This window comes from Natator depressus, chromosome 4 (assembly GCF_965152275.1).
Source record: "Natator depressus isolate rNatDep1 chromosome 4, rNatDep2.hap1, whole genome shotgun sequence".
Lineage (NCBI taxonomy): Eukaryota > Metazoa > Chordata > Testudines > Cheloniidae > Natator > Natator depressus.
The window spans coordinates 14347342-14373573 of record NC_134237.1 but is presented as its reverse complement, the minus strand read 5'-3'; the positions used below and the strand labels follow the sequence as shown (position 1 = coordinate 14373573).

General features: G+C 44.5%; 1 protein-coding gene across 8 annotated transcripts in view; it reads right to left on the bottom strand.

The window, feature by feature from the left end:
• The window catches only part of SEPTIN11 (septin 11), a 72251-nt gene that overhangs the window by 33830 nt on the left and 12189 nt on the right, over window positions 1-26232 (bottom strand). The window lies entirely within an intron of this gene.

The following is a 26232-nucleotide window of genomic DNA, read 5'->3' as shown; positions in this document are numbered from 1 at the left end:
CTGTGCCCCAGTTTCCACCATTCCTGTGGCCACAGGAGAAAAAAGTTAGGAGGCGACATACACAGTCAGACAACTAGGTACTGCAGGACTTCACTCAGAGTAGTAATGATGTGACCACACCCGACCAAGCTGCAATTTTAGCTGTGATCAGACGAGCCCCCACTACGGTGCACCTGGCGAGACAGATTCTCCGCCTTGCTTTGTTACCATTGGGCAGCTCCGGTGGTGCAGAGGCGATGGAAACTGGTTACCTCTCCCTTGTTGAGGATTTCCCGTCTGGTGCAGAACGATAGGCAGCTTCTCCACCACTGCCCCTGCAACCCTTCAATAGGGGGTGTGTTGGGCTGAGAAGGGGCTGTGGCTGGATCATGCTGACATCTGGCTATCCCCAGCTGGCCCCTTGGGATTTCGACTTCAATGTCGGGAGTCCTGATTTAAATAAGTGGAGAACCCAGCTCGGTATTCCATTACATTTGTCATGGAAAAAGGAACTTTGCAGAACTCTACTAATCAGCACAGCAACGTAGCAGAAATGGGACACTTTGTGCTTCAGTGCTGACTATTGTTTTATGACAGCAGCAAGGCATTGTTCGCATTGTTCAGATAATGCCGCTAAAGCCAGCTAAACCCCTGGCTTTGAAAGGCTTTGGATGCTGCGTTCTGACAAGGACGACGTGCACACTGCTCTATGGGTGGTTTGGTTTACACATAACGTCGTCATAAGGTGAGAAAGCAGGGCAATCATCCCTTGGCTTTTTAACATGATGCACAATTTCCCGTACAGAGTACATCTCATGTTCCATAGCCTTGAAGGAACAGTACAGTCACCCGAATCAGATGCATTCTAGTCCTCATTCAGGGTCACTTTAAGCACCTGGGAAGGCTTAACCAGTAGTTCCCTCCCCATCCATTTGCCTCTGCTGACTTGGTCGGGCACCCTGAACTGAAAGACACACCAACAGATATTTCCATGGGGTTTATTGTACCAGCAGAGACCTCCAGGATGAAGAGTTGGAGCAAGTCCAATGTTATATTTAGAGAGTTTTCCACAACAGCTGTGTAATAACTTACGTTTTAGTCTAGAAAAAGCAGCCACACTAGTTAGCTCTTCTGCCACATCACATCGACACAAATGCCTTGAAAACAGATTACAGAACTCCATGAAACAGAAAAAGAGGTCATTCCCTGCAGCTTGTGTTGGGTGCCCCAGACTTCGGACCTTTAAATGTTTTCCAATGCCAGAGATTTGCATAGGAGCTACTCAATGTATGTTGAAAGAAGAAAAGGAGGACTTGTGGCACGTTAGAGACTAACCAATTTATTTGAGCATAAGCTTTCATGAGCTACAGCTCACTTCATCGGATGTAACTGTAGCTCACGAAAGCTTATGCTCAAATAAATTGGTTAGTCTCTAAGGTGCCACAAGTACTCCTTTTCTTTTTGCAAATACAGACTAACACGGCTGTTACTCTGAAACCTGTCAATGTATGTTGTACGTTTGCAACTAAATTATAATCCTGTACAGCCTGGGCCTGATCCAAAACCCACTGAACTCAGTGGGAGTCTTTCCCTTGACTCCAACTGGGTTTGGATCAAGTCCTTAGAGAAATGGTGTTTAATCTAGTTCTTCGGGATCATCCTTGTTTGCTGCTTTGTGTTCTGTTCTCCCATTTGCCAGTGATTTGCTGCGCAACAAGGGGCAAGTCATTGACCTTTCCCGTGCCCATTTCCCATCCAGAAAAACAGCAGCCCTATTGCTCAGGGGCTGTGAGACCAGGGCCTCGTCTACACTTCCAAGGGTTTGCTGGCACAGATATACTGGCGGAGGTATACCGGCAAACCCTGTTACCATATACTTGAAAGGGTTTGCCAGTGAAACTTAAGCCAGTTTCCTGAAGAGAGTAAGGTCTTGTCTACCCTTAACTCACACCCTGACCAACATAGTTAAACGGACTTAATTTTCTAGTGTAAACCAGGCCCAAGATTTACCAGCAAAAGGACTTTTTTGCCAGTATTACTGTATTTGCCAGCACAGATTCTCTCTCTCCATCCCCAGTGGATGTGAGAGAAAGTCACTCCCTTGACTGATGTAGCTATGCCAGCAAACCTGCTACACGCAGGCCAGGTCTAAGGGTGGGTTTTTCAAAGGAGCTCAGCACTGACCTACTCCCACTGAAGCAAGGGGGAGTTTTACCATTGACGCCAATAGGAGCAGAGTTAGGTGAAGGCTGAGTGCTTCTGAAAACCCTTCCCTTAATGTTTATGGAGAGCTGCGGGGGAAAGCACTATAGATGTAAAAACTGTCATTTCCATTAGAACCCTGGTGTCTAGGGGCTCTCTTGGCCATCCCCAAATTAGGTTGACACATGGTACACACAGGCAATGACTGCCTTTTCTTCCTTTGCATGCTGACGGGCTTTAAGCCCCCTCCCCCCGCAACCCAAATACCAGAATGCAGGTATCTGTCAATCACCCTTCACTCTAGTACCTCAGCAGCAGAGAATCATTAATGCCTTTTATCCTCACCACACCCCTGTCCTCTGGACATCTCCCGTTAGGAGGTGCACTCCGGGGGTAACTACTGGCAGGAATGTCCCTATCAGCAAAAGAGCAGGGAAAACCAGCATCAGGGCATGGACACAGGGCCTCCACACTCGATTCTGACCTCATGTAGATCCCAAGAGCTAGATGCGTCTTCAAGTGCTAGATCTGGACGCTGACCCCCTGCCTTCTTCCGTGAATAGCCAAGTGCACTGACAACCTGAAGGAAGAATCCCTAAGACATTCAATTAACTGCAGGTCACAGGAATCTCCTACCGATACTTATGCAAGTATAATTCAAAGCGGGACTGGAGCCCTGAGGATTTACCGGAACACGAATGGGGTGACTAACATTCTGTGGATGCTAGACATTTTTTAAGTGTCCATTGAATTAAGTATTTAATGAAGCAGTGGAAGCTAAGGCCTAACCCACCAAGAAAGGTGGGTGTTAAGTACTCCTCAAGAACAGGCCCTTAGCTCTTTCAGTGGAGTATTTTAGGAAAGTGATTGTTTGTTTGTAAATGAGTTATTCAGCAGATCCAGGAGATAAGAATTTCATAACAGAGTCATGCTGCACAACTGGTTTATTCTACTGCAAATTGTGTGTGTGTGCTGGAAATGGCAATTATCTACCAAAAAGACCACCAGAATTGAACGCCATAGTAATCCAAACATTTGTCATAACTCATGCTACATCTTAGCCCGGAGGGAGCCCAAGGCGGAGCCAGCCTGGAACACACTAGAACCTTCAGGTCGCACTGCAGGGCTGGGCCAAGATCCCAGAGCCACTGGCTGCCTGCAACAGCAAGGAGAGGACAAAGCCAATCAGCGGCCACTCTTTGCAGCTGGTGCTCTCCGCAGGGCCAGCCAATTCTACTCAATAGCATGGGAGACCTACATTAAAAATCTCCGCCTTTCTGTGCATTAGATGCCAATGGGGTCACTGGTCTGCAGAGTCTGAACCCCTCCTGGACAAACGGGACCACACCGCATGGAAACACGACCGATTCTGCTGTGCACCGGGAATCCTACAAGGGGCTGGTCTGTGCAATGAGACATTAGCTGCCATTTATATTTGGGGAAAGCCAACCGCGACAGCAATTAGTCTTGCAGGGGCGGAGAAAAGAGAAAGGGAGGAGTAAATACTGGCCTGATGTCTAATGCTGAAGCCTATGCATTAAGCTTAAACAAAGAAGAAGCTGGATCTATTTTCCTCTCTATATTGGGCCAGACTGTTCCTGTGTGCTTTAAATGGGACAGGATAGAGGTGAAGGGGGAAGGCGCATAGACCTGAGAGCAGGGTGAGGGTACAGTCTGGGCCAATGCCATTCATTATAGTGTTCCCAGTGAAAGAGGTTGGGAAGGTGGGAGGGGGAGGGGAAGAGTCTTGAAATGGTTTTGTGGTCCTTTTTCAGGCACTTTACCACTTCAGTTCTGGCACTGGGTAGCCACTGAGCCAGATCCTCAGCTAGGTAAATCAGCACAGGTTGCCAATGGAGCTACAACAACTTACACCAGCTGAGGATCTGGCTCTGAACGTTAAACCCCAGGGTGGTCCCTTGTCTTTGCATATGGCTCCCCCTATCAGTATCCAGTAGTCCCAATTACTGACGCTTAGGAATCCCAGGTACACAGGCAGGCAGCTTTGGATTATTAGTACAGACCAGTATCAGCAGAGAAGGGAATGATTACTCCAGTGTGAAGACAAACTCCACCCCAAAGCCAGGCCAGGGAAGAGCTGCTCCCTGCAGAATGATCCAGACCAACAGCGTGAGATCTGCCTTGGGGCCGAAAACCACGTCTGGAATTACTCTCCCCACTTTTCCTGCTATTTAGAAACCAAACCAAGCTGCATTAACTGGAGCGAATACACTGAAACTACACAGCTGTGCTTTAGTCACTGGCCCTTGCCTCCACTCTGAAGAAGGGGCTGGGGTAGGCAAAAACTGCTGAAAAACTCCTCTAGCACAAAATAGTTTGTGGCCGCAGATTTTATCTGGAGCCTGGAAAGGAAGCCACTGCAGTGGAGCAGTAAGTGTGACTATTTCAGTACATAATTATAAGACCGGGAGGATGATTCACCCATTCAGTGGGGTGCGGCACAAATATTTTAAACACAAAGATGCCAACTCAGATGGCCTCACTTATCTTGTAATTAGCTGTCGTGATGTATGCCACACTGGAGTCAGTAGGCTAGATTCTGCTCTCAGGTACACTTATGTAAAACCTGTTCAAGGAACACAGGAAAGACTCCTGCCTTTGGGAGGGAAAACTGTCAATGTGACCTACTGTGATAGGTTTTTCCATCTACAAAGAAATCCCAGCATTCTGATCCCCGTTATCCTGGTGTAAACATGTTTTCTCTGTTAAAGTTCCTGGAGGTAGTCAAGTTTAACGCTGGTGCAACTCGGACCAAAATCTGGATCATTCTTTTTTCTTATGTAACGAGAGTCTTTCAAAGGGTGAAAAGACATCACTGAACCACTGCAGTGCAGGGGTTTGTTCCTAGATGGAAAGGCCCCTCTCTCCCGGTGCAGGATTCTCCCCTACATCATATGCACCAGTACTTCATCCAAGCCAAGGAATGTGTCTTCCCACCATTTCCGTTAGGTGATATAGAGATCTCAGCACAAGGAAACTTCTTGAGTTTCAGCCTAAGTTTTCCCTTTCATTACCACCACGGCAAATCCCAAAGCAACATGACCTCTTTGCAAATCATGCACCACCCAGATCCATCCCTGGCAAGATGCTGAAGGTACTCTGGATGCACATTCAGTTTTTTCCTTGCTCAGCATCATCGCTAGTATTACCTCCCCACCCTGGTTCAAAACAATACCTCTAACATCACTAATGCTGATGACTCAGAGGAGTATGACAACCTGGAATTAAGGGATGGTCCTATTACTACACAGCCATTTGCAAAGAAGTTATTCTCATTCTTATGGCATGAGGCTAAGGGAATGGCATCTACCTGGCTCCTTCCCCAAGTGTATCATTAGGCCAAATCCTCAGCTGGTCTAAATCAGTGGAGCTCCTCCGATTTCAGTAGTTACACCAGCTTACACAAGCTGAAGTTCTCACCTCTAACATCTAGAAAATCTCATGTGTTGTAGGCTTTTTAAGTCATCTGAAGAGCAGGTAAAGGGGAATTTTCATTTTTAGACTGGTCCTTCCTGTAGGTTTGGGACAGAGTTGCTGCTTAAACATTCTATTGTTCGCCATCTTGAGTTGTTTTTGTGTAAGCTTTTCCCTCCCATATGGGGTATACATTTGTATGATGCAATTTGTAGGCCATTAGAATTATTTTGTCTTATCCATTAACAGCTGTAGAGTGAGAGAGATACATAAATATTGAGACAAAATTCAAAATGCTTAATATTATTGGGAAGGTGGAATGTGATGTAGCTACAATGGATGAACAGCTAGAAACTTTGATGAGTGATGATCTTCCTGGCTTCGGTACTGTAACTTTCAGTGTTTCTTTTGGCAGGCTGAAGCTAAGTGGGGCAGAGACACAAACCTTCAGAGGCTGTAAGACATTCAGTCTAACCAGGGCAGAAAGCAAGGCTCCATTCTATATAGCACTTAAACCAAAACCAAATGAAAAGTTGTGTTTGTGACAACCAGGAGAACAGCATGGTGACTTGCCTGGTGGGTGCAAAGGTTGAGGACCTCTTGAGACTTATGTGCAGTGCTGGAGAGAAGCTGGTGTTTATGGTACAAATAGGTAACAATGGACATAGGGAAAGGAAGGAGAGAGGTCCCGGAGGCCAAATTGAGGATGCTAAGTCCAGGACCTCCATGGTAGCATTCTCTGAAATGCTTTCAGTTACACACACAGAGCCAGTTAGAGAGGCAGAACTGCAGGGTGTCAGTGAGTGGATGACTGCATGGAAACTATTTAAAAACACCGTAATAGAGGCTCAAATTAAACGTATACCCCAAATTTTAAAAGAAGTGAGAGAACCATATTTTAATATATATATTATATAGCCATGACTAACCAGCAGAGCAAAAGAGGAGGTTAGAGGCAAAAAGGCATCCTTTAAAAATTGGAAGACAACAGAAAAGAGCATAAACTCTAGCAAGTCAAGTGTAAAAGTATAATTAGGTGGGTCAAAAAAAGAATTTGAAGGCCAACTAGCCAAAGACAAAAAAGTTTGCTGTTAATTTTTGTAAGTACATCAGAAGCAGGAAGTCTACCAAACAATCAGGGGGCCACTGGATGATGATCGAGGTACTAAAGCAGCACTCAGAGAAGATCAGGCTGTTGCAGAGAAGCTCAATTAATTCTTCGCATCGGTCTTCACTGCACAGGAGGTGAGGGAGATTCCCACACCTGAGCCATTATTTTTGGGTGACAAATCTGAGGAACTGTCCCAGACTGAGGTGTCAGTAGAGGAGGTTTGGGAACAAATTGATAAATTTAACAGTACCACCAGGACCAGATGGTATTCACCCAAGAGTTCTGAAGGAACTCAAGTATGAAATTACAGAACTAACTGTAATATCAGCCTCTGTACCAGATGACTGGTGGGTAGCTAATATAATATCTATTTTTAAAAGAGGCTCCAGAGGCGATCCCGGCAATTACAGGCCACTAAGCCTAACTTCAATACTAGGCAAAATGGTTGAAACTATAGTAAAGAACAGAAAGAGAAGGAGTACTTGTGGCACCTTAGAGACTAACCAATTTATTTGAGCATAAGCTTTCGTAAGCTACAGCTCACTTCATCGGATCCGATAAGCTGTAGCTCACGAAAGCTTATGCTCAAATAAATTGGTTAGTCTCTAAGGTGCCACAAGTACTCCTTTTCTTTTTGCGAATACAGACTAACACGGCTGTTACTCTGAAACCAGAAAGAACAGAAGTATCAGATGCACAGATAATCATGATACATTAGGGAAAAGTCAACACAGCTTTTGTAAAGAAAAATCATGCATCACCAATCTATTAGAATTTTTTGAGGGAAATGAACAAGGATGTGGACAAGGGTGATCCAGCTGATCTAGTGTAATAGGACTTTCAGGGCACATCTACGCTGCAATTAAAAACCCACGTCTGACCCCTAACAGCTGATTTGAGCTCACAGGGCTTGGGCTGCAGGGCTGTTTAACTGCAGTGTAGATGTTCATGCTTGGGCTGCAGCCTGGGCTCGAGGACCCCGCAAGATGTCCCAGAGCTCAGCTGCAGCCTGAGCGGGAACATCTACACTACAGTTAAACAGCCCCGCAGCCCAAGCCCTGCTGGGTGACTGGGCAACAAAATGGCAGATGAAATTCAATGTTGATAAATGCAAAGTAACGCACATTGGAAAACATAATCCCAACTATACATATAAAGTGATGGGATCCAAATTAGCTGTTACCACTCAAGAAAGATCATGGAATCATCGTGAATAGTTCTCTGAAAACATCCCCTCCATGTGCAGCGACAGTCAAAAAAGCAAACAGAACATTAGAAACCATTAGGTAAAAATGAGATGATAAAAACAGAAAATATCAAAATGCCCCTGTATCAATCCATGGTGCACCTCCACCTTGAATACTGAGTACAGTCCTGGTCGCCCATCTCAAAAAAGCTGTATTAGAAAAGTTATAGAGAAGGGCAACAAAAATGATCTGGAGTATGGAACAGCTTAGAATCATAGAATAAGGGATAGCTCAGTGGTTTGAGCATTGGCCTCCTAAATCCAGGGTTGTGAGTTCAATCCTCGAGGGGGCCATTTAGGGATCTAGGCCAAAAATTGGGGATTGGTCCTGCGTTCAGCAGGGGGTTGGACTAGATGACCTCCTGAGGTCCCTTCCAACCCTGATAGTCTATGATTCTATGAATAATAGGGTTGGAAAAGACCTCAGGAGCTCATGTAGTCCAACTCCCTGCTCAAAGCAGGACTAGTCCACAACTAAATCATGCCAGCCAGGGCTTTGTCAAGGACTTCTACAAAAAGCAGAGATTAAAAAGACTGAGATTGTGCAGTATAGAGTAAAGACGACTAAGGGGGGGGGGGGAATATGCTAGAGGTCAATGACATCATGAATGACGTGGAGAAAAAGTGTTATTTACCCCTTAACATAACACGAGAACCAAGGGTCACCCAATGAAATGAATAGGCAGCCGGTTTAAAAACAAACAAAAGGAAGTATTTTTTCACACAACGCAGTCAACGTGTGGATCTCCTTACCAGTGGACACCATGAAGACCAAAAATATAATTGGGTTCAAAAAAAGAATTAGATACGTTCCTGGAGAGTAGGTCCATCAATGGCTATTAGCCATGATGGTCAGGGACGCAACCCCATGCTCAGGGTGTCTCTAAACCTCTGACTGCCAGAAGCTGGGACTGGACAACAAGGGATGGATTACTTGATAATTGTCCCGTTCTGTTCATTCCCTCTGAAACATCTGGTACTGGCCACTGTTGGAAGGCAGGATACTGGGCTAAGTGGACCACTGGTCTGACCCAGCGTGGCCATTCTTATGTTCTTAAGTTTATGGTCTCTGTTCCCGTCACAATCTTTCAATTTCAAGATCCCATGCGTTCAATTTACAAGTAAAAAGTCAGGGCAGCGTCTGTGACTGCTAGCCCTGAAAACTCAACCAGGGTTCTTCTCTTATGCATCAAACATAACATCGATTCTGCAGATCAAACAATACCCTCAGTGACCTCTCGTTGTTGCCAAGGGGCTTGCATGGGTAAAATTCATTGGAACTTAGTAAAACTGTTTGGTTGCTGAGATGAGCGAAGGAAGGGGCCCTAGTTCACTCCCTCTGAGCCGCGCTGGCTCTCCGGGGCTAACAGGAATAAAAAGCAATACAAACTTATTTTCCCGATTACAGCAGGTATGATTCTCCATGCAGACGGGGGGAAAAATCTGACCTGAGGATTGAGAAGGTGGCATTTTTTCTCATCACTTCATTGAATAAGGTAACGAGGAAGAACTTATTTTAGCAGAGTATATTGTTCTCTTCCCACATGCAGTGGAGCCCTGCCTCCAACATGCGGCTGAATCCGAGGCCCTGTGGATAATTTATAGATTCATAGAGATGAAGGCCAGAAGGGACCATTAGATCATCCAGTCTGACCTCCTGTCTATGACAGGGCAATAATTGCATTAGTTACCCCTGTTCTGAGCCCAATAATTTGTGTCTGACTAAGCCTGCTGCTGCCCCTTTTCCATCCGAGCGGCTAGTCAAATTTCAGGACCAGGGGAAGTAGATGGAGTCTGCTGTTTTCTTTGATGCGGTTTATTTATTTACAGAGAATGTAGAATGCCCTGGGTCTCTGAATGCAGAGAGAATCAGATAGCAGGAAACAGCTTCTTTTGCTCACAGCACCAAAAGCCTTCTTTTCAGCCTGCACCCCTGACCCAAAAACCTCTTCTCAGGTTTCTTCCAGAGTCAGCCACCATTTTCAGAGGCTCCTTCAGGCTGTCTCTCTCTCCCATGTGTGTTCTCCCCCCCTGCACACCTCTTCCAACACACACGCCGGTTCACAATACCCAGTCGAACCCTCCACCCCATTGCGCTCTCATTTCTGGGCAGAATCTATTAGGCTCTCTTTTAGGTGTGGCCCCTTACAACTGCCTTAAATGGGGGACTCATTCACTTATCGGTTTGACTGAGATTTCACATGCCTTTTAAGAGTTAAAAAAAGACAAATGAGCTGCAAATTCAAGGGGAGGGGAAAACTGCCAGCACGTAAAATACTGAGATAAACCACAAATACGAAGCAAGGGTTTAGTTATTTGAGGCCACACATTTTAGGAGTATCTTTAAAAATATTCTTAGGCTTTTATCAGTGTCAACATTTCAAGCAAGCTACATTTTTGCATGATGACTGGAAGCACATTTCCCAAATTCTGATGTGACTTAGGATGCTGGATCCAAAGCTGGGAACCTTGCACAGGCAGAAAGTGCATTGGAGGTGTCTGGAGAGAGAGCTGTGGGAATGGAGGCGAGGAATAGAGGGTGAAATCCACCACCACCTCTCACCCAGCACTTGGGTCAAGTGGGAATGCTCCAGAACGATGCTCTGACACTTTTGGGGCAAGCTGGGACAGTACTTACATCCTGGCACTCTTTTTTATTTGTTTGTTTGTTTATTTATTTATTTTAAGGACTGGAGCACTGCTCTCATCCGCCGCTACATAAAACCAGAGTACTCAGGGACTATACACAGGGAGTGTGGAGGAATCCACAACCATCCCTAACACAGGGATAGTGAGCCAGGCTGCTGTGCATGTTTGGAATAGGACCCACAGATGACCCCCACTGGTTCCCGATGCAGACTTAAGTGATGCTGAAAGCCTTGCACCATGAGGGTATTCCATACAAGAGAACCCATGCATAATACTATGGAGAAAACATCCAATAGACTACTATTCCTTCTTTCTAGAAACTCTCAGTTCTCCAACTTGGGCTTAAATCCACCCATGCCATCTGAAAAACTAATCAGTTATGCATTCATTAACAATGACAAGAAAAGCATCTTCATTAAGGATTCGGAGTCAACATCTCACAAAGACTAATGGAAGCTGAGAAGTTTGTGCTGCTAAGAGCTGTTGTTGCAGGCTGTCTGCAGACTCATGCAGACATCTCTGCATGGTTACACTTGCTTTCTGTTTGGAAGGTTCTCTGTGAAACCAGGAGGGCTAGAAAGACCATTATAAAAAAAAGAAAACTTAACATTCTGCAGTTTGGGATTATGCCACATGGGCCATACAGACGTACGAAGCAGGTGTACCAGCCAGACATTCTGCATCTCCGTCCTACGACAATCCCATGCAGCGATTTGCTATAAACAGGTCTTTTCCCTCTAGAACTTCTGTGGCCATCTCCTGTCTTTGCCAAGACAGTGCTCATCAGTTGTACACCCCTCTGCTGGCCCATGCTGCTGCTGCCGCCCTACAAGCATGTAACAATAGGGTGAGCCTCCCCTGGGGACAGCCCCACTACTGCTTTCTAAGCTGAAAGGGAGGAAAGAGGTCTCAGCCACCTCAGTGAGAATTAAGGCTCCCAAACAGGAGGATTGCAAAATATTAAGCTACGGTTGGCTCCATCTCAACACAGCCGCTGAGCCCTCGGGGGATGGGAGACATTTCTCCTTGAATATAGTTACTGTTTCCTCTGTTTATCCTGGAGCACTTGGACAGTAAAAATTTGTTATTTTGTGGAAGAGAGGCAGGAAGGGAACTGGCCAATAGCCAGACCCGAGCACACACACTATATAGTTAGATAGTGTGACCAACAAGAGCCGTGGGGACGAAGAGACAAAACTGGTCTCGGCTGCAGACAGAATTGCTCACCAACTCCATCGGCTTAAACTGGAGCAGCCTTTGGCCCTAGGAGGCTGTAAACAGGCAAAACAAGCAATTCTGCTGCAGAGATGTTACTCTTCGAATAATTCCACAAACAGGGGTCATTTCAGAGACGTGTTTTAAGAAACAAGGCTTGGAGGCTGCAAGAACTTGGACAAGCAGGTAGGCCAACAACTACATGACCAGGGAATGATTGTTAGAGCTGGACAGATTGCGCTTGCGATTGGTGGAGAGGCTCTTTTTACCCTAGCAAGGCGTGATTCTTTTTTTGTTTGGATTATGAACTCCTGAGGGCAGGGATCTTTACTTCCTCGGTGTCTGTCCAATGCTGACTATACCAGTGATATTCCAATGAGAATATGGCTGCAGTTTTGCACTGGGATCAGCCTAAGATAACCGATATTCGCCGAAGAGTATATATGGAAGCCGGGGGTAGGACACAAAATGGGAGGGTTCCCTCATGCAAGTTACAAGCACAATTAGACATTCAGCAGCTCCTGCCTCCTGGAAGAGAAAGTCTCAGCAACTTCGGAGCTGGCTGGAGACCCCAGGTTACTAGTCTTAGTTATCTTTACCAAAGCATCCATCAGCAAATGCTGTTTTTCCCTCTCTGATGCACTGACTATCCCAAGGCTGCAATGCCTCCATTTTTCTCCAGAAGTCTCCCCCACTGTTTCCTTGTTAGCAAAGAGTCTCATTTTCCTGAACATAAATGGCCAGGTGCAGCTGGAGTGTGCTTGGTACAGAACCCAGGGAGCGGGAAAGAGGTCCCTTTCCACCGCCCTCTTCTGGCCTCTGGCACAAGTTAAAACACCTTCAGGGCTGCCTGAGCAGATGCCCAGCTATGTATGGTCTCAGGAGGACAGTGGCAGCCAGAAACAGCCGGAGTTCAATGGGGCTGTGTGTGGGGCAGAGGTCAGGGACTTCTTTCACGTACAAAAATTCTCCAGTGGCTGGATCAGTCCCTTTGCACTACCAGAGCTGGCTGACACGAGACCTAGTGCAACAACCTATCAGGCCCATCAATGGTTCAGCTCGTTCTTGGAATCAGGCTACAAATATCCAATGTAATCTCATGTCGATTTTAAAAGCTAGGAGTATTTGGACTTTTGAATGCTAGCGCAGTGTGATAATGTATTTCTCCCCCAAAATCTCTCCCCATGCATACTGACGGATGGTTACAATTCATGCACCACGTTCTGCTCTCTGTTACAGTCCAATGGTGTTATTCCAGATGGAGGCTGGTACGAGAGCGCACAATTGGGCCCAGTATCCATCCTCTCTGCAGTAGCCATTCCTAAAGGGCCCCCCTCGTGGTTCATCCTGTTAGATGCGTCAGACTGCTCTTCCCTCTACACTCCCATTCTGGCTCTCTCTTCAGTTAATACTCATTTTAAATGTTATTGCAAGGTGCCACATAGACAAAATGTACAAAGGCAGCCACAATAGGAAAACCCAGCAGGGTGGGGCCTTTATTCTAATTTTCAAGTTCTTCACCTCCTCTTTCCACAGAAACCCATTATTCTCCCCACCACCTTCCCCAAAGAAAATAAGAACCAAGAGACATTTATCTCTCTCCCTAATAGCCCAGCATCAAGAGGCTTGTTCATTTGTATCTGGTGAGAGTGAATTCTGAGCCAATCGGGGCTGCTGAGGACCGAACCACAGCCTGCAAGACGCGCACACGCCCATCTGCAGTTGATGGAGCCCATGTTGCTGCTATCTCAGACAGCGGCCCACAGCATAAAGGCACTTGGGAGGGGAACAGATTACCATGGCATCCTGTAAAAACTGAGCCTGGGGGGCTGAGACAAGAGTACAGTTCACATGAGCTGTAGGAGAAGAGTCAGCAAAATGTGACAATTCACAAGTGGCTGTAGAGCGGGAACAAACATTTCTCTTCAAGGCAAATGGTTTAGCTTAAAGGTCAGTGCAAACTCGGAGCAGTAACATCTCCCTTTACGCCAAGAACGGACATAAAAAAGTATTTTCCTCCTTAGGTTTCCAAAAACCACGAACATTTCTATTTGGAGTAAGTGTGACTAATGCCTCTAACAGCCCTAATGTCACAAATTGCTAACCAGCAGAAAGCTGAAGTTTGGGAATTGATAAGGACCATATGTGCATTCCGGCGAGTCTTGTAAACTTACTGAAGGGAACGAGAGAGAAAGAGACAGTAATGTGACAAACAAGCATGAGGAATTTCCAAAGACAAAGTCCAATGAGAAACAGATGCTGTTCCCCTCACTGGCCCAGGGTCTGTAGTGTCAGGCAGATAATGTGCAACACTGCCATTCTGAATGGCTGCATTAAGTTGATGAGACAGAACAGAAGTCAGTCAATTCCAAGCTTCCCAGGTTTTTGTTTTGTTTTTTTTTTTTTGGGGGGGGGGGGCCACGGGGGAATGCTAAATTACTTTATTCCACAACAGCCTACAGTTTGTTTTTAAAAATTAATTTCCCCCCGACTTCCAAAGTGTCATAAGAGGAGAAAACAAGTACACCTCCTCTCGGATTATGTCCCACACCCATCCTTCCCCCACACACAAAGCACAGAAGAAAGCTGTGGGACCATTCATTCAAATACTTTTTACAAGGATATGCACAGTTTGGGCCAGATCCTCCGCTGGTGCACATCAGCATAGTGCAGCTACACCAATTTACACCAGCTAAAGATCTGGCCCTTAGAGTTCAATAACAAATTAGAAGGAAAGAAGCATAATCAGGGGGAAAAGCAAGTTTTCAGAACAGGAGCTTTGGAAAACAATTTATTTTCAGTTATTCGGTCACCATTCAAGTTTCTAGCCCTTCCTGTACTTCAGCCCATGTAATCAGAGGAGCAGACTTCAGCCAGCAAGTCAGTGGCAAGAAAAATATGAACCATTTCCTCCTAAACACCGCTGCCACCCACCCAAAAGGGCTACATTACATACTCGCAAATAAATGGAGGTAGCCTCTGTTAAAAGAGAAAAACCAAAAAACCCAGAGGTGGAGTCAGAACACCATGAGAAATTAACCCAGAGAGGAAAGTTTGATCTCTGCAGCTGCAAATCTGGTTTGTTTCAAAGACTTTGGATTTTGCAGTTCGCCCCGATACGACAGTCATGTGTGTTGGTGTAGAATTTCCAGTGATATTTTGAAAGCGGTGTCTGAATCTTGGCCAGCTTTCCACAAAGCTTTCCACAACACCACATACATCAGTCATGGGTGAAACACAACCAGGGTGAAATGCTGGCCACAGAAAGAGAGAGAGAGATTGAGATTGATTTAGGAAGTCTTGTGGCTCATATGGCTCTCTTGTAAATCCGTGGGCACGTCTACACTACAAACTTTTGCCGACACAAGTTACCTCGGCATAAAGTGTTCATTTTCTAGAATTAAAGTTGTAAGCTACCTTAAAAGATATAATATTCTCAACCAGTCTTGAATTTTCTAATTTTTGTATACTTATATTTTACTTGGAATATTCTTTTAAAAGTTTTTAGTTATGAGATCATGGTGTGAAGGAGTGAGGTGCTAACAGACTTTTTTTTTTTTGTGGGCGTGCTAATTATGATTTCAGTGGTTGCCTTTAAAATTGGATGGATAACTCTGTCAATTTGAAAATGTTAATTGCACATCGAGAGATCTTCCTGTGGCATAGTCATAACATTGGTGTATTTAGAAAAAGTCAGAAGCAAGAGGCCATATTATAACATTCTTCCTCATCTCAAATTTTACTGTGCTGATAGATTGTTACAGATATTTAACATTTCTGGACTTTGCCAGCAGCAGAAGACAAAACATTCTTTTCAGATACAAACTGCACAAAAGGAATGTTCCCACAGCACTCCCCACATTTGTCACTTGCAAAGGAAGCATTTGATCAGCACTCTAATCATGTTGATATTCCAACTTTTGAATGGGGCACTAGGGAAAGCCTACCAGACACTGTAAAATGTTAAATTCTTATTACATCTTATAATGAGACTGATAATCAAACCTCCACAGGAAGAATAAATAAATACTTTCATAACCAGGCAATGCAGACACTGCAAACAGTCTCATTTTGGGATTGCTGGAGGCATTGTCCTTAGATAGCATGGTACTAAAATAACCATGATCAGGTAGATTTTCTCTTTCCAGTCTTTCCATTTTATTTATTTGGATTTGTACTGGGCAATATAAAAGAAGGCCCGTCCTAGACTACAGGTGACCTTGATGTCAATTAAAACAATATATAAATCATTGCAGAACCACAATAGCTGTACACTTCTCTCCTCGCCTGCTCCACCACATACCAGCCACCAGAACATCTTACAAACCAGCAGAATTGCCTTCACATTCCACCCTCGGTCTCTCTCTCTCAAACAAAAAAAAAAAACCAGCCTTCAGCCTTTCCCAGAAGCCCTCTCAGACAGACAGGCTACAAGAAGTCAAGACATTCTAATGCATTTACAGAATCATAGAAGATTAGAGTTGGAAGAGACCTCAGGAGGTCATCTAGTCCAACCCCCTGCTCAAAGCAGGACCAACTCCAACTAAATCATCCCAGCCAGGGCTTTGTCACACCAGACCTTAAAAACCTCTAAGGATGGAGATTCCACCTCCTTCCTAGGTAACCCATTCCAGTGCTTCACCACCTTCCTGGTGAAATAGTTTTTCCTAATATCCAGCCTAGACCTCCCCCACTGCAACTTGAAACCATTGCTCCTTGTTCTGTCATCTGCCACCAAGAACAGCTTAGCTCCATCCTCTTTGGAACCCCCCCTTCAGGTAGTTGACGGCTGCTATCAAATCCCCCCTCGCTCTTCTCTTCTGCAAACTAAATAAGCCCAGTTCTCTCAGCCTCTCCTCATAAATCATGTGCCTCAGCCCCCTGATCATTTTCGTTTCCCTCCGCTGGACTCTCTCCAATTTGTCCACATCCTTTCTGTAGTGGGGGGCCCAAAACTGGACACAATACTCCAGATGTGGCCTCACCAGTGCCGAAGAGAGGGGAACGATCACTTCCCTCAATCTGCTGGCAATGCTCCTATTAATGCAGCCCAATATGCCATTAGCCTTCTTGGCAACACGGGCACACTGCTGACTCATATCCAGCTTCTCATCTACTGTAATCCCCAGGTCCTTTTCTGCAGAACTGCTGCTTAGCCAGTCGGTCCCCAGCCTGTAGCAGTGCACTGGTGGGGGAAAGAGTAAATTGCAGTCACAGGGCCCGCACAGAGGATGCCCTGCCTACTGGACAGCCCCAACCAGGAAATAAAGAGGATCGAGAGCAGATATTCTCCCTGACCAGCCAGAATTATCAGATGTGACACTGGCTGACATCCACACAGAGAAGACCTAGTGTTTTTCCTCTTTAGAGACTCACCCACCTCCATGGCTGCAGACAGTTAAGTCTGGCTATGATCAATTTTATCTGCAAATTAACTCACAACGGGAGGAGCACACATGAGCAACCAAGTGAAGACAGCCTAGATTAACCAGACTACCTACCACCTGGAACAAATCAGCTGAGTGATGCTAGGCAGATACTATGGTGGAGGCAAAGAAACATTTCACTGCCTCCCACACAGCCAGGGCAGAAGAATTCTAAAGCTTCTTTACAGTGCAACTGATCAGCCTCAGCATGAAACTTCAGCCACAGGCTCTGGGTCTTCTCTCATGCTTGATCTGGGACAGGTCATCCATAAACGGCGGTGAACCGAGGACGGAGCTGGGGAAGAGGGCGCCAAGGGGGGCACATTATAGGTTGTAGATAACAAAAGGGCACTGTAAAATCCTACTAAGCCATTCACAGAGTGAATCAGCAATACATTATTGCCCTTAAATAACACAGACCATTTATATTTAGACAAATCAAAACCCAAACCCTCCACAACAAATGTTGCCCCCTACCTCCCACAAACAGGTCAGACAGAACCTGCATTTTGCAGTGATCAGGGCAGCAACATGACCATTTGACCCCAGTGGAACGTGCAGGCCCAATCATGACTAAGAGCAGGTTTAGTTTAGTGCAGTAGTTGTGGCCATAGCTAAGGCCAGAAGCTGTTTCTGACAGCTGTCTGCCTTTCTTTGCTCTCCCTCTCTTTTGCTAGGCATTGACAAGCTTCCTGCCAGACCGTCAGCCCAGAGGCTAAAGATTTCTGAATCATCTGTGGCAAAATGGAGGCCCCACAAGTCATTCTCAGATTTATCCCAGGATACTTATGTGGTCTCCAAACTTATGCACGCACAGGTTTGGACAGCCTAAAATTTTGACCAATTTCCATTTTAAAAAAAGCCATGTAATGGCACGTCTTTAGAAGCTGGAAGGTGCTGGCTTGCCATGGTAAGTAGGGCTCTTTTGGTAACAGCAAAAAGGAATTTAACCAATTCTACTCCTAACTATCAACCATTTATATTTTCAGCTCTGACACTCGGTTCCTGCCCCGAAGGGCCTACGATCTAGGCATGACAGACACAGGGCACATCACCACCACCACCTTACAGAGGCACCGAGTTAATTCAATCCAGACTCCCTACTCTTGCCAATAAGCGATCACACGCACCACCCAAAAATCCCCCTCCCGAGTAACGGGAACAGTACAATGGAGATTGTGAATTGTTACAGGCTGAAGCAAGAGCAGAGGGATCGCCAGGGTGTCTTGGAGTGGCAGCAATATGGTGTGCAGTCCAGGGAACCTCTGCAGTAAGGTTATACATTGAGCATGTTTATTTTTGCAACAACATTCTGATCTGCACATGGAGAAAACAAGTCCTGTTAAAATTATGCACTTCACACCATGGTCTGTACTTTACATGTGCTGTAAAAATCCCCAGTGCCTATTATCAAGGCAAATGTCAGTCTTGAAATAAATGCTAACCCGTGGATGAGGACCCATCAGAAAAACAAAACATTAGCACAGAGCAGAAGCTTTAAAGTCTGCCCCGCTCATTGGAGAAATTCTCTTCTCTGGAGTGGTTGAGTAGAAACTGCAGTTTTTCTATGCTAAAAGCTTCATGCAAAGACCAAAATGTTTTATGACAAAAGGTGCAAAGCTTTAATATTTACGGCCTCAACAAAGCCAGTTCTGAGAACGCAAGGGCTGATTCTCAGCTAGGGTAGATCAGCGTAGCTCTGATTTATACCAGCTGAGTGAATCTGGTTCCAGGATTTTTAAATGGTTTCGCAACACACAGAGGGCCACCTCCTGTAGCCTCTGTTTGGCGGATACTGACTTAACCCAAAAGGCCCTCTACATTTTCCCTCTCCATCACCCAATAGTCTCAGCTAGGGATTCTGAGCTGCAGAGAATATCAGAGTCAGTAACACTGAGGGGGGACCAGCTACTATTTCATAATTGGGAGAATTAAAAATATGGACGTTTCGTGTAGCAGGAAGTCGAATCACTGATTAAGGTGCTAAAAAGGAAACACCACCTCAGTCAGCAGTTACAGTCCTACAATAAAAGCTAGATCTGCAAAGGGCAACGGTCTCCTGAAACAAGAGAAGCGTTGCTCTCAGTGGCTCGGTGAGCATGAGCTTTTTTGCTTATTTAGTAGAAATCGGGCACAATCCTGCTCAAACTTGCACCAGTTTTACCCTGATGTAACTCTGTTGGGCCAGATCCTCAGCTGGTGTAGGTCAGCATAGGTCCAGGGAAGTCAAGGGAACTGCACTGATTTACACCAGCTATAGCTCTGACTCACTGACATTGATGGAGTTAAGCGTCAGGAAGAGGTGAGTGACAGCCTGCCCTCCTTGCGCTGCGGCTGCACAAGAATCAATCTGGCACTGTGGGTTTTCTGAACAACATAATTACATTTAATGCTCTGTCTGTAACATGTGACTGCCCTCTGGGCTACTATTCTGCAGTACCAGAGTGCTAGGCGGCAGTACTAGATCACTACAGATAGTAGATGTAACATTCATTTTGGCTTTTCTTGTACTTAAAGGGTCCAAGTCCCACTTGTAGGTCTACCAGGCCTTTTCCTGAAGCTGTGCAGTTTGAGTGGACTCCTCACGATGCTAAGAACTTTACTTAGGATTCAAAGAGGAGAAGCCTTTTTCAACACTTAAGGCTCACCAAATTCTTGAACTTTGCTTCAACTGCTGACAAAATCCAGCAACTATATGCCAGCATTCTTTAGATCAGCCACACTAAATACATTCTTAACTAGGACACCAACTTGAAATCTAATTCTTTTTTTAACAAGTAAATTAAAATAGTTTCAGATGCTATGCATACCCCTGGAATTCCCAAGCAGTTTTTGTGGTTTTTACAACCAGATCTTCCTATTTTGTTAAATATTTTTCTCTCTGTTGTTAATGCGTGCAAAGGGAAACTGACCGAGAGTGTGGGAGACCCAATGAAACTGACTATACACCAAGAGCATTCAAATGTAGTGTAGGTGAACTGGGAAGAGAGAGAGAAAAAAAAGAGAGATAAATAGGGTTTCTTCCTCCATTTTTGTTCAGTTGGAGTAACCTTAAGCGTTATTTGAACAATTGCAGGTAAAAAAAAGTTTCAAACGTGAAGTCTGATTTCCACTTGACAGCGTCACTATAAATAACCCCGAATTAATGGATATATTCCAAAAGCTAATGAGATCAGTGGTCACACAGCTATGCAACCATATTCATATTGTTTAGTAAATAACGTTTAGAGCTTGATCCGAAGCACAGCATCAACTGCAAAGTGGCTGATGCTTCTTTCAGATATGCAGTAACTGCTGCACATGATCCCTAAGAAAACCAAAAAAAAAGCCCGCAAAACAGAAAAATATCCCACAAACCAGGATGGGTAAAAATGGATGATTTTAGGGAAAAATTGGTTATTTGAATTATAATAAGTTTTTCTTTTAAAAAAATAAACCTGTTTCAAAATGAAATCTGAATTTAATACAAAATATGTTAAGGCCTAAATGTATTATAATCTCTTAAAACATTTAAATAAAAAAAAAATGCTGAATCCATGAATCTCTATTAAAAAAAACTGCGTTAAAGGCTGTTTTTCTATATAAAGAAAGAATTGGGGAGGAAGACATCTAACTTTTGAGGTCAAGCTTTATAAATATGGCACAACAGGACAGCCTAAGCAACTTAAGCTCCAGTCACTTTCACTTAAGCACATCTGAAAATTTTCCCAGGCTGACCTGAAATAACCAGTCTAATTCACTGACTACAGTTGATCCCTCTGTTTAATAAACCACTTAGTTGTAAATATGAAACATGTTTTGATAAAGAGAAGTTTATGTTTCCAAAACACACAAGGTTGTTTTGTTGGATAAAAATAAATTTTATGTGGTGTTGTGTGTGTTTACTTAAAGCTGCATTGAGATGGTAACTGGAATTGACACAAAACATGAGCAAAAAGTAAATTATCTAGTGAATAAGCAATATATCATTCACCATTTTCTCACACACTAAAAATGTATAATTAATAAGAACTGCAAAATACTATGCTATATAATAGCTTACATAAATATATATTTTATAGTGTACATGCCTAGAGAGCAAAAAGATGTATCAAAGCTAGTGTGAAGGTTCTACTTAATTGTAAATGAACATGTTTTAATGATTATACTAACCAATGAGAATGCACCTTTCTTCAGAAAACAACTAAAGTACAAATGGAAAGGTTGATTCAAATCGATAATTTACATGGAGGCTTTCCATTTGATGATTTTAATTAATCCACCCTGCAACCAACACAACAGGAAGGAAGCAGCTTTCACAGAAATGTCACAAAATTCAAGGCTTTCCAAAATTGAGACTCATGCTCAGTAAGATTGCTGTTCCCAGGGGATGAACCAATAATCAGAGGGCTGAAAGAGAGACAGTATTGACTTCAGGGGTGTTACTTACAGTCATGTAAATCGGGAGCCAGAGACTCAAGCCCCCATCATGTTTCAATTCCATGTATCCCTCCAGATCACTACTGCATACAACCCAGGTGTTCCAGTGAGATGGTAGATATATGGTTGAGGCATCTAGCTGGGACCCATCCCTGGTAGTAAGTTCACTGAGTTTGTATGTTCCATAAAGGACTATCAGGTACTACTAACATCACAAGTTATACTTAGAAAGTCTTTCATGGCATCTACTTGATCTGACAAACAGCTAGGCTTACGCTGCAGTCCCTTAGAATTTGCAGAGACTGTCCTGGTACCACTCGGACAGAACATTTAACGTTTCTATGCCCATGACAGACATATACAGCCATACTTAAAGTAATCAAGGCTATTCTGTGAATTATGTTTGAGGTTTAGTTCCATTGACCACCCTCTAAAACCCAAGAGGCTTGCTTCTTCATTGCTCTGCACCTTGTACTGATGTAAACAACTATGCAAAGTGAGTACAAAACACTGCCCCTCTCATTTGGTAGCACTTTGCACTACACGATTGCACAAGTTGGAGGGGAGAATCAGGTCCAAACTCCCTTTGTTCAGTTATTAAATACAAGCTACATTTATAATTTGAAGCAGTTAATGAATAAAGTCAACATAAGATTTGTGTGGGTTCCTTTAACATCCACACCCCCATCCCCTCTCTCTAAAAAAAAGTTACTGGGTTGTTTCAATATGTCTTGCTACCACTACAGTTTTGTTCAAGCAGTTGTTACAGAAGTGGCCTCTTTAAGCATACTTGAAAGGCTCTTGGTTTTACAATACACTTGATTAGAGTTATAAGTCTGGCAATCTCATGATGCATTTCAAAGCTCAAGAACCTTTTGGGGTTGCACTGCATTTTATCCCATCAAACACAGGTGGCTTTCTGCAACAGAAAGCAGTGCTATTTGTAACAAAAAGAGTAGCAGCAAATAATCACCTAGTAATAAATACTGGCCTATGAGGCAAACTGCTCTGACCCCCAAAACCCATTGAACTGCTCCCCTGACAGCTTCAAACTCATCCCTCACGCTGCAGGGCAGGGGCTGCTCTATTTGGTGGTTGTAGCCAACGTCAGTGGGCACATTGCACCATCTAATAAATGACAGCGAGTCCCTTAAAGGCCGCTGGGCACACGAGGTAATGCTAGTATTAATTATTCACACAGCTCAGTCACGTAGAAGGCACTTGGCAAAAAGCTGAATAAGACACATGAAAGTCTTGAGCGGACAGCTGCCACCTCTGGCACTCCTGAAGCAGCTAAGCAAGAGGACATGAAGGATGGCTTTGTGGGTAATGCACCAGGCCAGGAGCCTAAAGACCTGTGGTCTGTTTCTAGCAGGGTGGATACAACTAAAATAAAAAGATTTGGGGGGGATGGAGGAATCAATTTTTTATTGAATTAGATTTTTATGCTGTTATTAGTTATAATGTTTTTCTTTTCTAAAGCAAACCTGTTTGCAACTAAATCTGAATTTAATACAAAACATGTTAAGTCCTAAACTTATAATCTCTTAAAACTTCTAAATAAAAAATTTGCTGAATCCACGAACCCATATCAAAAACTTTGTCTTAAAGGCTGCTTAGCCATGTAAAGAAAGAATTGGGGGGAACATCCAACTTTTGAGGTCAAACTTTATAAATATGCAACAATAGCTCAGCCTAAGTAACTTAGGTGAGTAGAAACTTAAGCCCCAGTCACTTTTACTTGGGTATATTTGAAAATTTTCCCAGGCTGACCTGAAACAATCCATTTAATTCACTGACTACAGTTAATCCCTCTGTTTCATAAATCATTTCACTGTAAATGTGAAACAAGTTTTGACATGAGAAGTTCATGTTTCCAAAAGATGTAAGGTTGTTTTGTTTCATAAAAATAAATTGTGTATGTTTTGCGTTTAATTAAATTCCAGTTACCATCCTAATGCAGCTTGACACAAATCATAAGCAAAAAGTTAATTATCTAGTAAATAAGCAATCATTCACCATTTTCTAACATATTAAAATTGTACAACTAATAATTGAAAAATATTAAGCTATATAATTCCTTAAATAAATGCATAACTATAGTGTACCCTCCAAGGTAGCAAAAAGATGTACCAATTCTAGTGTAAAGGATCCATTTAGCTCTCAATCAAGATGTTTTAATGGTTATGTCAACCAATGAGAATGCATCTTTCTTTAGAAAATAACTGATGCACAAAGGGAAAAGTTAATTACATTCAATTATTCAACTCAAGGCTTTCCACTTGGTGATTTATGCCATGATTTCAATCACAGATTTAAATCAACTTGATTTAAAAAATTTTTTAAAAAAATCAATCCACCCTGATGTCACAGATCCACAAGATCCCCCAGCTTGTCCACAGTCCATAAGAGGAACCCCTTCAGTGTACCAGACCCCCAAGGGGTCTCACTTTTCCTCCAAGGCAAGGCATGCGGCATCACTGCCTCCTTAGACTGAACCTCTGGGGGTCTAGCACTCTGGCTTCACACTGCCACTCAGCAACTCCAACAGAGCCGCCTGGCAGAGACTTGTACACTCTTCAGATTAATGCACTTCACCAAACATTTGCAGTGACACTCAAACAGCATTGTCAAAACAGTCTCCTTTATTTATCCACTGGAACCCAGCAAAAGAAGTCCTTACGCTAGCAGAGAGAAAAATGCACAGCTCTAGTATTTTCTGCTTAGCCCAGAGCCCCGCCAAGCTGTAGTAAATCCCCCTGTTCAAGGGGTCTCTGTCTGACCTCCTTGATCAAATCCAAGGTGAGAGCTCTGACGCCTTCCAGCAGCCAACTCTTTTGTGCCCCGCTCCCCCCTTCACATCTCCCCTGTCCATTTTTCTCCAGCTGGGGGGATGCTGCTCAGCTTCCCTGCTGAGAGGTGGGAAAATCCTTCTCCCTTTGGGTCGCTGGTTGCTAAGTGTCAATGTCCTGGTGATTGTCTTCGCCATTGTCTTCGAGGATATGAGATTGGCCTTGGCCAGTCCCTTTTAATGATCCATCCCAACTCAAATAACTACATGACATTCATACCTGTGGCTCCTTGGCCTGCCCTGAGAGCAAACAGTCCTTTTCCACCCACTGGGAAACAATTCAGCATATTGGGGAAACTGAGGCACACGTAGGAACTGGGGGGTCATAAAAGTATTGCTGAAAATTCCCACTGTCACATGATTTCTAGCTCTGTTACTCTGAGTAACACTGGACAAGTCAATGTGCCCTTCTTAGGCACGTCTGAAAATCCCACTAGCCACCTATCTGCATCTTTAGCTGCCTCAACCCCTTTGTAAACCTGGCCCTTAACCCGTCTGTATTTCAGGCCTGCTCTACACCCAACGCTGCACCAGTTGAAGGAACGGTGCGATGTTGACCAGGTGCACTTTTGTAGGTGGACACTCTTACATTGGTATAAACCTGGCTTAGATCAGTTCAGCTTGCACATGTACTTCTGGGCGCGCAGACGAGCCCTCAGCCGATTCATCCCCATTTCACTGAGAACACGACTGACGTAACCTCAGCAGCGGCGAGACGAAGTGATTCAATGCCCGTGGGGCACTCAGAGCTGGAGATTTTCTGGACAGTGAACAATGTGGGGTCAGGAAGGCTGCATGGGAGGGGCCAACAGCTGAAGTCTTTCCCTGCAAGCTACTCAGGCCTTTGCTTCCCACATCTTACGGCATGCAAAGGCTGCAAGGTTCTGAACACGCCTACTGTCCCTGCCACCCTCAAGCTGCAGAGCATTCTTTCCACAGCCCTTCACTGCGAAAGGAACCGATCCCAGGCGTAGGGGTGTGACATTTGCAGATATTGCCATCTTTCCCCTCTAACAGTTTCCCTGTCGTGCTCCCTGCTCTCACACAACAGTTTGCTGGGATTTGTAGCAGCAGTGCTACTCAAAGTGGTGGTCCGCAGGCCGGTGCCAGTCCATGAGCCATCGGCTGCCGGTCTGCGCACACACTGGAAAAAAAAAAAAAAACTGCCGGTCCCCCACATCAGATAGCTTGAGAAGCACTGTTGTACAGCACCTAACACTATGGGGTCCTGCTCCATGACTGGGCCTCCTACTCAGTGCGGGAATAATGGGGGTTTGAACCACATGGAGGTGGGAAGATCTGGGCATCCGTCATTACACCCTCAGGGCTGCATCGTGCTCTGAAGGGGATGGGGAGTAGCTATGGCACTGCATTGGGCAGCAGAGTGGACTGGCCATATGGAGGGTGTTGAGGAGCTCACTCTATCTGCACGCCAGGCATCTCCAGCAGCATTCTATCCCTCTGAGTCACAGTGTGCCTGCAAGCCGCTGCCTAAGTGGCACCATCGAGCACTTTGATGTGATGATTATAACAACTAAACTACAGTAAATAATGAGTGCCATGAGTAGGGAAATGAGACTTTAGGATGTGGCTACTACAAGCACTCCTCTTGATTTCAGTGGGACTTACCTGCATAATAAAAAGCACAGCTGGATGTGGGGAAGGGGAACAGAATCGGGCCCTTAATAAGGAACTTGTG